Raw genomic sequence first — 8,650 nt, 5'->3', positions numbered from 1 at the left:
GGGAGTTGGTTTTTTGCAGCTTGGAGAAAGTAGTACACTATGACGTAAGCTTTTGTCTCCTCCCCCTACCTACCCTGTTAGCTGGAGGAGGACCTTGAGAATTTTGAAGGTATCAAAGACTTCCTATTGTCTTATTAGCATCCTAGAGTCATCACTGAAACATCTGGTAGCAGTGTTTGCACTGGAGCCATGGATAGACTGGACACCTTTCTATTAAGATCCCATCAAAGATGCTATGCTATACCTAAGAAGAACTTCTTAGGACAACCCAGAAAGGGAAGAAAAAGACTTCCAGGAGCTACCTGTTTGTCATGTTAGCTCTCTAAACTCGAGCCACTTTCACCTGGACTCTGTATGTATTGGTGGGAGAGTATCATGGACATTGGGAGTAGATGTTTTATACCAACTGTTCTTAATGTACCACTTTAGTAAATACTCCTTTTTAAAAGCTGAGTCTGGCTTACTAAATGATTCTTAACTGAATGCCTTTGGGAGTGAGATAACTCAGCTTAACCCAGAGACAAGGTCCCAGATTTCACCCAAGGAAAAGATCCTTAAAGTGTCTAGTGTAGCAAGCTGGAGATAGGGACATGATGAAGATTTCTGCTCCTCACATAGCCAGATGCTCTATCCATTGTGCCACCTAATTCCCCTACATTTCTGATCAGCATAGTGCGATAACTTGAGTGCCAGTCAAACATCTGCCAAGTGTGATTCCTTATGGGATGTCCACTTTATGTCCTTAGTTGACTGGGAAGCCATATGAATGTTCGGTGCCTTAGTCCTCTGGGACAATTAAATCACAAGGACCATTTTCAATCTTTTGAGGAAAACACTAGACTAGTCTGTGTTGTAGTAAAGGACCTGGGAAAAATCAGCCTAACTCGGGTAGCCCCAGTCCTATGAAATAGTGTTCCTTCCACACACCTACTCTCTTTTCAATCCCTTACAACCCTTATATATTCATAGAAATTTCTTTCTTCAAGCTCACTGAAGACTCAATTAAATGGCATTTTTCCTTTAAAAAAACCCACAGTGTTTTATTGATGCCTTTTATCTTTACAATACTCATTCCCTATGCAATCTCCAGATTGAAACTTCCCTTTTGACAAACAAGTAAGTAAAAATGTGATAAGATACCTTACCTGACTATGTATAGAGTGTTTTATCTATCTTAGCAGGTTCCTACCTCTATGTTGAGAATGAAGAAGTATGTTTCACTCTTTGTTTTTTTGGGAACATTGGTTTTTCAGTTGTTCAAATAAAATGAGGCTTTTCTCTTGATGTCCCTTCCCCCACTCAGAGCATGTGCAGCTGCCATTCTGGTCAACCATCAGGGAACACTGAAAGCTGGCTTCTGGTCATGCATGGCTCATCTTCTGATAATGCCTTAATTGGCTTCTGAGCTGGAAGAGCCAATAACATGGGGGTGTCACACTTGGTAGAAGAAGTAGTTTCTGGCTGGTGACCCTTTTTGATGAAGCCCTCCAGGTGGCAAGATATGATTCTAGTGAAGGGAGAAGCATGGTCTTTCTTTACCCTGGCATAATGGCAGCAGGGGCTGTTGCTCCTTACATATATTAGTTGTTGTTTGTCATTCTTTTCTAGAAGAGGACCATGACGTTGGAAAGGTGAGGCTATGGCATCAAAGTGAATTGGATTTAGTGAGGGAGGGCTGTGCAAAGTCACCAGCTTCACTTTCTCCTCTAGAGCCATCTGAGTCCAGTGGCACGATATAGGTCAGGACAACTGCAGATTACATCCTCTCAATTACTGGGTTTGTACTCAGTGGGCTACTTTCACCTCACCTTTTGTATTTCCATTAGTAAGCAACCTTGTGGACACTGAAAGGTCCTAAAATGCTTAGGAGTACCAGCAACAAGGAAAGTGTCCACTGGAACAACTGTAGTTACAGAAGCAGTATCAGAATTGAGCTTGTTACAAGAAAAGCATTGGCTGGCAGTGGAGAGAGGCCACAGTAATGAATGCCAAGCATGGGTGTTTGATCAGACATTGCCTAGCTCAAAAGTGAGATCTGAAGAAGCTAATTAGTAGCCTTACCAAAAAAAAAAATTGTTTTATGTCCCAAGAAGGCTGGAATATTAGCATTTTATATGACTGTACTAATAGTAATAAATTAGGATACTAAATTCTGTTCTAATCATTCTGTATTGAGTACAATAATTCTTTTATTCTTAGCATTCCCCTTTTTAGGTGGGATTGATATAATTAGAAACTTTGTTTGGAACACCAAGATGGAAATGACAAGACAATGAATGTGAAAATGGAGAGCTTACTTTTCACAATTAAGGATCAGGGTGATCTGGCACAAATCAGAATGGCTAGAAAGGGCAGGGAGTCAGCCTGCTGGCTTCTAAACAATGCCCTCTAGGCTAGACTAGAAAGAAGGTGACTTTTTTAGTGATATTTTTATTTATGCTGTTGTAGTCATTGTGTATTTTGGGTTTTTGGCTTTGTTTATGCAAATCTTTGCTCGTGCAAATCTTCCCATATTTCTTTAAAATAACAAACATCTTTTTGGTGTCTTCTATTATACCCACTCCAAGACTGAACCCTCCCAATATGACAGAAAAACAATTAGGCAAAAACATAGAATAACATCATTTTTGCATAATGAGCAAAAATATAGAATGACAATATAATCTGCATGTATGCAATATGTACTATGTATACATACAATATATACAATATATATGTCCTCTCTGCTATAAGAGGAGTATATTTTGTCATCTCTTCTCTAGGACCTTCACTGTTGTTTTTTTCCATTATTCAGTTTAACTTCCTTTTGGTGATCTTTTCATTTACATTATTATAGTCACTCTGTTTAGTGTTGTAACAGTAAGCACCCCAACATACACAGGGGGGCCTGCTATCACAGGTTCCTAGATCTGCATTCATAAAAGAAAAGGCAACTTTTGAGGGATTAACAATCCCTTTAATCAAGCACATGTATCATTCCTTTAACCAAGCACAAATATCATTCAGCTAATTCAGAGGAGTCAACACCCTAAACTTCAAAGAAAATACAGAGAAATCAAAGATCAACAGACATGGCTTCCTTTGCCTGAATTCAGCAGACAGGTTCAACTGTCTGACCATAGTTACCAGAGAGGGAAGCACAACATCTGGGTTCTCAAAGTGGGGAGGGGATAGGGTTCCTTAAAGCAGCTTCCCAGAGTCCTAGTCTGGCCAAACAAATACTTCCAGTCAGTAAGCCCCAAAATAAAACCTCACCCTCAGTCTTTACACACTATTTAGAGCCAGAGGGCATCACATCCCTTGAGGACCAATGCCTCATTAACAAAAGGCATGGACCTTCTTACAAATCTTCCCAGGTCTGAGGATAGGGTTTGAGGCATTATACTTCTTGAATACACTAAAACAAAAACAGCACAAAGATCCCATTTTATTCGCCATTACGAGTGTTCATTATCACATCTACTCATTTTACTTTGTATCAATTTGTATATATCTTTCCCCATTTCTCTGGATTTTTCATGATTGGCATTTATTATTGCATAATACCATCATTCTTTCATCCATTTCTTAATCAACACCTCCTTTGTTTCTAGTTGTTTGCTACCACAGAGTATTGTTATGAATATGATCTAGATTGGACCTTTGTTTCTGTCTGACTTCTTTAGATTATATGACCAGAAATAAGACTACTGGCTCAAAGGTTACTGTGATAACACAAACAAGAACACATTTTTGGTTAACAGACAGATGGTCCCCAGTTATTCTTCGTAACTTTACTCCTGAGGGATTTGTTCTTTTTTTGGAGCAATGGATCTCAAAGTATCAGCAAATATAATGGCAAATTATGCAGTTACAGACATAAGGAAGCCATACCAGTGATGGGAAGCAAAAAGGCTTTCATGAAGTCAGGAATAGGGAACAGAGAGAAGGTTTGAAGGACTCATCTGGCACTCACCTTGGTGTCCACAGTCCTAGGAACTGGCAATGAAAAGGAGAGGTGGTTGAGACAAAATTATATAGTTCCATGGAGATAAGGGCACCTGTGTGGGAGTGAATTGGGGGAAATGGTTCGTTCCATTGGAAAGACAGGGTCCAAATTCTTGGAAGGCAATATTTAAGAGAATTCAAGGAAGAAAAAGACATTGGCCCTGATATTTGAGAAAACTAGTACTGCCAACTTTGCAAATTTGTACATAAAAGATTTTTTTTCTTCAACCCCTCATTTCTAATACAGGAAAACATAAACTTTGTATTTTACATTAGACTACAGTCAGCATTTAGACGATGAAGGGGAAAGCAGATATCAGATTTTAGGCATAGGCAAAGAATTAATTTTCCACTACAGTATGAATAAATGAATGAGTAAACAAAAAAGCACTTAGAAGCACTTGCTATGTGCCAACCAAATGTGCTAAATTCTTGGTGTACAAAGAGAAAATTGAGACAGCCCCTTTGTTCAAGAGGCTCACCCTCTAACTGGGAAGAATAACACATATAGGAGGATCTAGCTACAGGGAGAGTAGAAAGATCTGGAAATACTAAGGATACAGGAATAGCCCAGGGGTCCTTCTGGTTGGTTGTGAGGTCAGGTGACCATTCTTAGGGGTCAAGAAAGAATAATTATGAGGCAAATAAGGCCTGGTGGTCTTCCATGTTATGGAATATTATAGTCGGTGATTCCATAGTCACTCAAGTGATGTGAGCAACCATGACTTTACCTACTATTAAGGGGAGAGGGGACTGGCCTGGGAATTCCACTCAGAATTCCTATGCCATTCAGATCCTCAGGCCCATCCATTTATCATTGGGAAAGGAGGCGAGGGGCCTGAGGATCTGACTGGCATGAGAATTCTGGATGGGAATGAAGGAGAATCGATGTCCAGCTAGAAAGAGGGGAAGGGAATAGGACTTTGGCAAGATGATTGGGTGAGAAGGAGACTTCATGGCATTTGAGCCTCCAGGCTCTTCTTGGCATCCTGATGGGTTCTGAGTGGCTAGGGAAGGGGTGAGGAAAGGCCAATTCCTCCCTATTGCTGGCAGATACTATCACAAATGTCCAGGTGGGATTCTGGGCATCTTGGATGGGGGGAAGAGTAAAAGATGCCCAAGGGTATTAGTTTAGTTGCTTTTCTCATATAATTCCAAACTTGAATCTGGTGCCTGTCTTCCTCTAGCCTCTCCAACACTTGACTATTCCCATCTTTTGTCAGCTTTGCCAATTTTCACGGCATGAGGTGAAAGCTCAGAGTTGTTTGTAATTTGCATCTATCCCTTAAAGTTGGTGATTTTGAGCCTGTTTTCATAGAGTCATTATAACTCGGAGTTATTCTTTTGAAAACTGTTCATATTTTTGACCTTTTATCTACTTGGAGATGGCTCACCATGTTGTTTCAATTACCTGCGTATTTTGGATATTATACTTTGATCATTCGAATAGTGTCTTTTCAATACCCATCTTTTCCATTCTCCCTCAAAATATTATGTTCTCTTGCTTCTCTTTCTATCCCTCTACTACATCTCCTTCTCTGTTTTATTCCATTCTCTTCCTAATCTCTTAAAGCATATCTTCCCTCTCTTTTCTTCCTTTCTCTATCCAGTCTTCCTTGGCAATCTCGTTCATTCTCACAGCTTTAACTATCACCTCTATGCAGATGATTCCCAGCTCTGACCTGCATCCTCAACTTCCTACAGGGCATATCAACCTGAGTGTTTCTTCAGCTCCCTGAGTCAAATCAAATCAACATCATAGGGACTTTAGATGCCCAATCCCATAATTTTATAGATGAAGTTGAGGGCCAGAGAAGTTTGTAAATTTGCCTACAGCATAATTAATTAATAGTAATAGGATTTATGTAAGCTTTAAGGTTTGTAAAACACTATACATTGATTAATTTATTTGAACCTTACAACAATTTTGTGATATAGGTGCTATTATTAACATCCCCATTTTATAGATGAGGAAACTGAGGCTGGGATTATGTAACTCACTCAGCCTAGACAGCTAAGTAAGCTTCTGAGGTAGGCTTTGAACTCAGGACTTTCTGACTCTAATTTAGTCCAACACACTTTCTACTACAGAAGCCCTACTGTGATACTGAAATGGAGGTTGTTCTCTCTAAATCTAGTATACACACTCACACACATATATACACATATGTATACATGCATACATACATATATATACATACACACATCTGTCTGTGATATATATATGTATGTATGTATGTATGTATGTATGTATGTATGTATGTATATATCAGGCTATCCCTGGCTCTCCTGTATTTCTCCACGATGAATTTTGTGATGAAAAGATTACTTGCAGAGCCATAACTAGAGTAGGGTAATTGAAGTCTTGCCCCAATACGCTAAAATTTAGAGAATTTGGACCATAAGCACATACAATGTAGCCTGGATGTGTCAACAGGGAGAACAAACAAGAACTTTTAACTATGTAGCAAAAACAGTTGTGTAAAATAGTAGGCTACCAGAAAGCCACCCTGCAGGTGACCTTCTTAGGCTGGGTCAGTCCTTCTTCATGCCCTGGAAGCTGCCTCTGCTACAGCATCCTGAGTCTGCCTCCCCACCACCGTATGCTGGGAGACACTTAAACTGTCAGTCAGGGAGTGTGTAGTCCGTCTGCCCCGATCAGCATCATCAGCTCGGGAGTCTTTAGGCAAACAGAGCAGGAAGAGCTGAAATACTCTTTCAAGGAAAGGATAACACGCTGTTTTTCAAGGAACTCAATAAACATTGATTAGAAGCTTACCAAGTGCAAAGCACTGTGCCAGACACTGGAGATGAACAGACGGGAAAAAAAGTTCCAGGGGTGCCTGTCCTGAAGGAATATGTAATTTTAAAAAGAAAATTTCTGAGCTTAACAGATGCAATTAAACGTGTCTTTCCGTGCCCACAGCGAAACAGAGAAAGAGGATGGATGGTCCAGGAACCTATAGGGGTTAGAGCCCTGGACGTAGACTAGGAAGCCCTGAGTTCAGATCCTGACTTAGACACGTATGTGTGACCCCCACGGAGAGGCTTCCGGGCACCAGCGGCGTGGGGCAGTGGGGTTCAATTGCCTGGGAGCTGAATGGGGGCACAAGGCCTAGCCCCACTGGGCTCACCAGCCGAATGGTCGTGTACAAAAGTCACGCAGTGCCTGCCGCCCGCGCTGCCCGGGAGGACCAGTCAGAGGAGGTGCACGGTGCTCGCTTGGGGGGCACCTAGACAGGAACGGGAGGGCCTCGAGGCATGGACCCGCAGGAAGAGAATCACTCTGGGGGAATTTTTCTTTGGTTGCAGAAAAGGCAAAAATATTTTAACCAACTGGGGAATTTCGAACCTCCGAGACTTTGCTTGGGAGACTAGCGCCTTAACCATTAGGCCACGGAGGCGCGAGAGGAGAGGGGTCACGTGGTCCTCGCCAAGCCTAGAGGGTGTGCCAGGGCTGGGTAAAGTTGGCATTGATCTCTCCCAGGACAAATCTCGCACCCCCGGCGCTCCGCTAAACGTCCCGCTCGCGTTTTCGAATCTCGGCCGCACCCTCCGGAATGGCTGGGCCAGACGGCCCGAGCCGGCCCGGTTTTACCCCGTGGCCTGGCGCTGGGGAGCGTCGGGCGCTGCGGCGGAGGGCACGGCCAGAAGCGAGCGGCGCTCCCTAGGAACCTTTGGGGAGCGACCTCACCTCCTGCCCTTCGTGTTCTGCTGAGGGAAGCTAAAATGAGGCGCGACCACGAAGGGACTCGAACCCTCAATCTTCTGATCCGAAGTCAGACGCCTTATCCATTAGGCCACGCGGTCCGCTTCGGGCTCCGCCTTCAGGGGCCTCAGCCAGGTATGCGGGCAGGCGCTGGGCTTCGCGGGCTTTTTTCCATCCTTTCTGCAGCCTTTGAAGGGACGCCCGGGGTTCTGGAGATGACAGAGGGGGAGCATCTGAGATGTGAACCCAGCTCTCACCCGCGCCCGTGGCCTGCAGAACCCCCGGGATCCTGAGGGAGCTTCCCTGCGGAGTCCCACCCCGCCCCCAATCCCAGCCAAGTAACTACACTCTTTCAAGGAAAATTTCCATAGGGACCGCGTGGCCTAATGGATAAGGCGTCTGACTTCGGATCAGAAGATTGAGGGTTCGAGTCCCTTCGTGGTCGAATTGTTTTAAAAAATTCCGGAGGGTGGGGAGTGGAAGGAGAAACCAATCTTGCGCTTGCATTTAAAAGGACGCAACGTTTTGAAACAAACAAAAAGAGGCCACGGCACCGACTCGAGGAATGCCCGAGGCTGGAGCGAGGAGCTCGCGGAGCTCCAGACGCCGTCGGGGCTCCAAGAGAGCCTCCTGGGGAGCCTTCCGCGCCCACGGCCTTCGGAGGGAGGGGGGCCGCCATGCCCGCCCCGCTCCTCGCAGGCCGCGCGGGCGGAAGAGTAGCTAAACGGTCGGCTCTGCGGAGCCTCTCGGAAGCTTAGAGAGCCGCGGCTCAGGCTTTTTGCGCCTCTGGGACCCATCCCCTGCTCTCGGGTTTAGGTGAAAAGGAGCCGGCGCGTGGCGCGACGAAGAAGAGGCATGTGATCAACCGCTCTCTACAGGAAGCCCCAGTGGCCTAATGGATAAGGCACTGGCCTCCTAAGCCAGGGATTGTGGGTTCGAGTCCCATCTGGGGTG

The 8,650-nt window shown here is 44.2% G+C and overlaps 3 non-coding genes across 3 annotated transcripts; 2 read left to right on the top strand and 1 right to left on the bottom strand.

Annotated features, from left to right (window-relative positions):
- Positions 1-7,724: 7,724 nt before the first annotated feature.
- TRNAR-UCG (transfer RNA arginine (anticodon UCG)) lies at positions 7,725-7,797 on the bottom strand. Its single transcript has one exon. It is a non-coding gene; the product is annotated as a tRNA-Arg (tRNA).
- A 271-nt stretch (positions 7,798-8,068) lies between these two features.
- TRNAR-UCG (transfer RNA arginine (anticodon UCG)) lies at positions 8,069-8,141 on the top strand. Its single transcript has one exon. It is a non-coding gene; the product is annotated as a tRNA-Arg (tRNA).
- Positions 8,142-8,577: 436 nt separating this feature from the next.
- On the top strand, positions 8,578-8,650 carry TRNAR-CCU (transfer RNA arginine (anticodon CCU)). The gene has a single exon. It is a non-coding gene; the product is annotated as a tRNA-Arg (tRNA).

This window comes from Notamacropus eugenii, chromosome 2 (genome assembly GCF_028372415.1).
Source record: "Notamacropus eugenii isolate mMacEug1 chromosome 2, mMacEug1.pri_v2, whole genome shotgun sequence".
NCBI classification, from domain to species: Eukaryota; Metazoa; Chordata; class Mammalia; order Diprotodontia; family Macropodidae; genus Notamacropus; species Notamacropus eugenii.
This window is presented reverse-complemented; position numbering and strand designations above follow the sequence as displayed.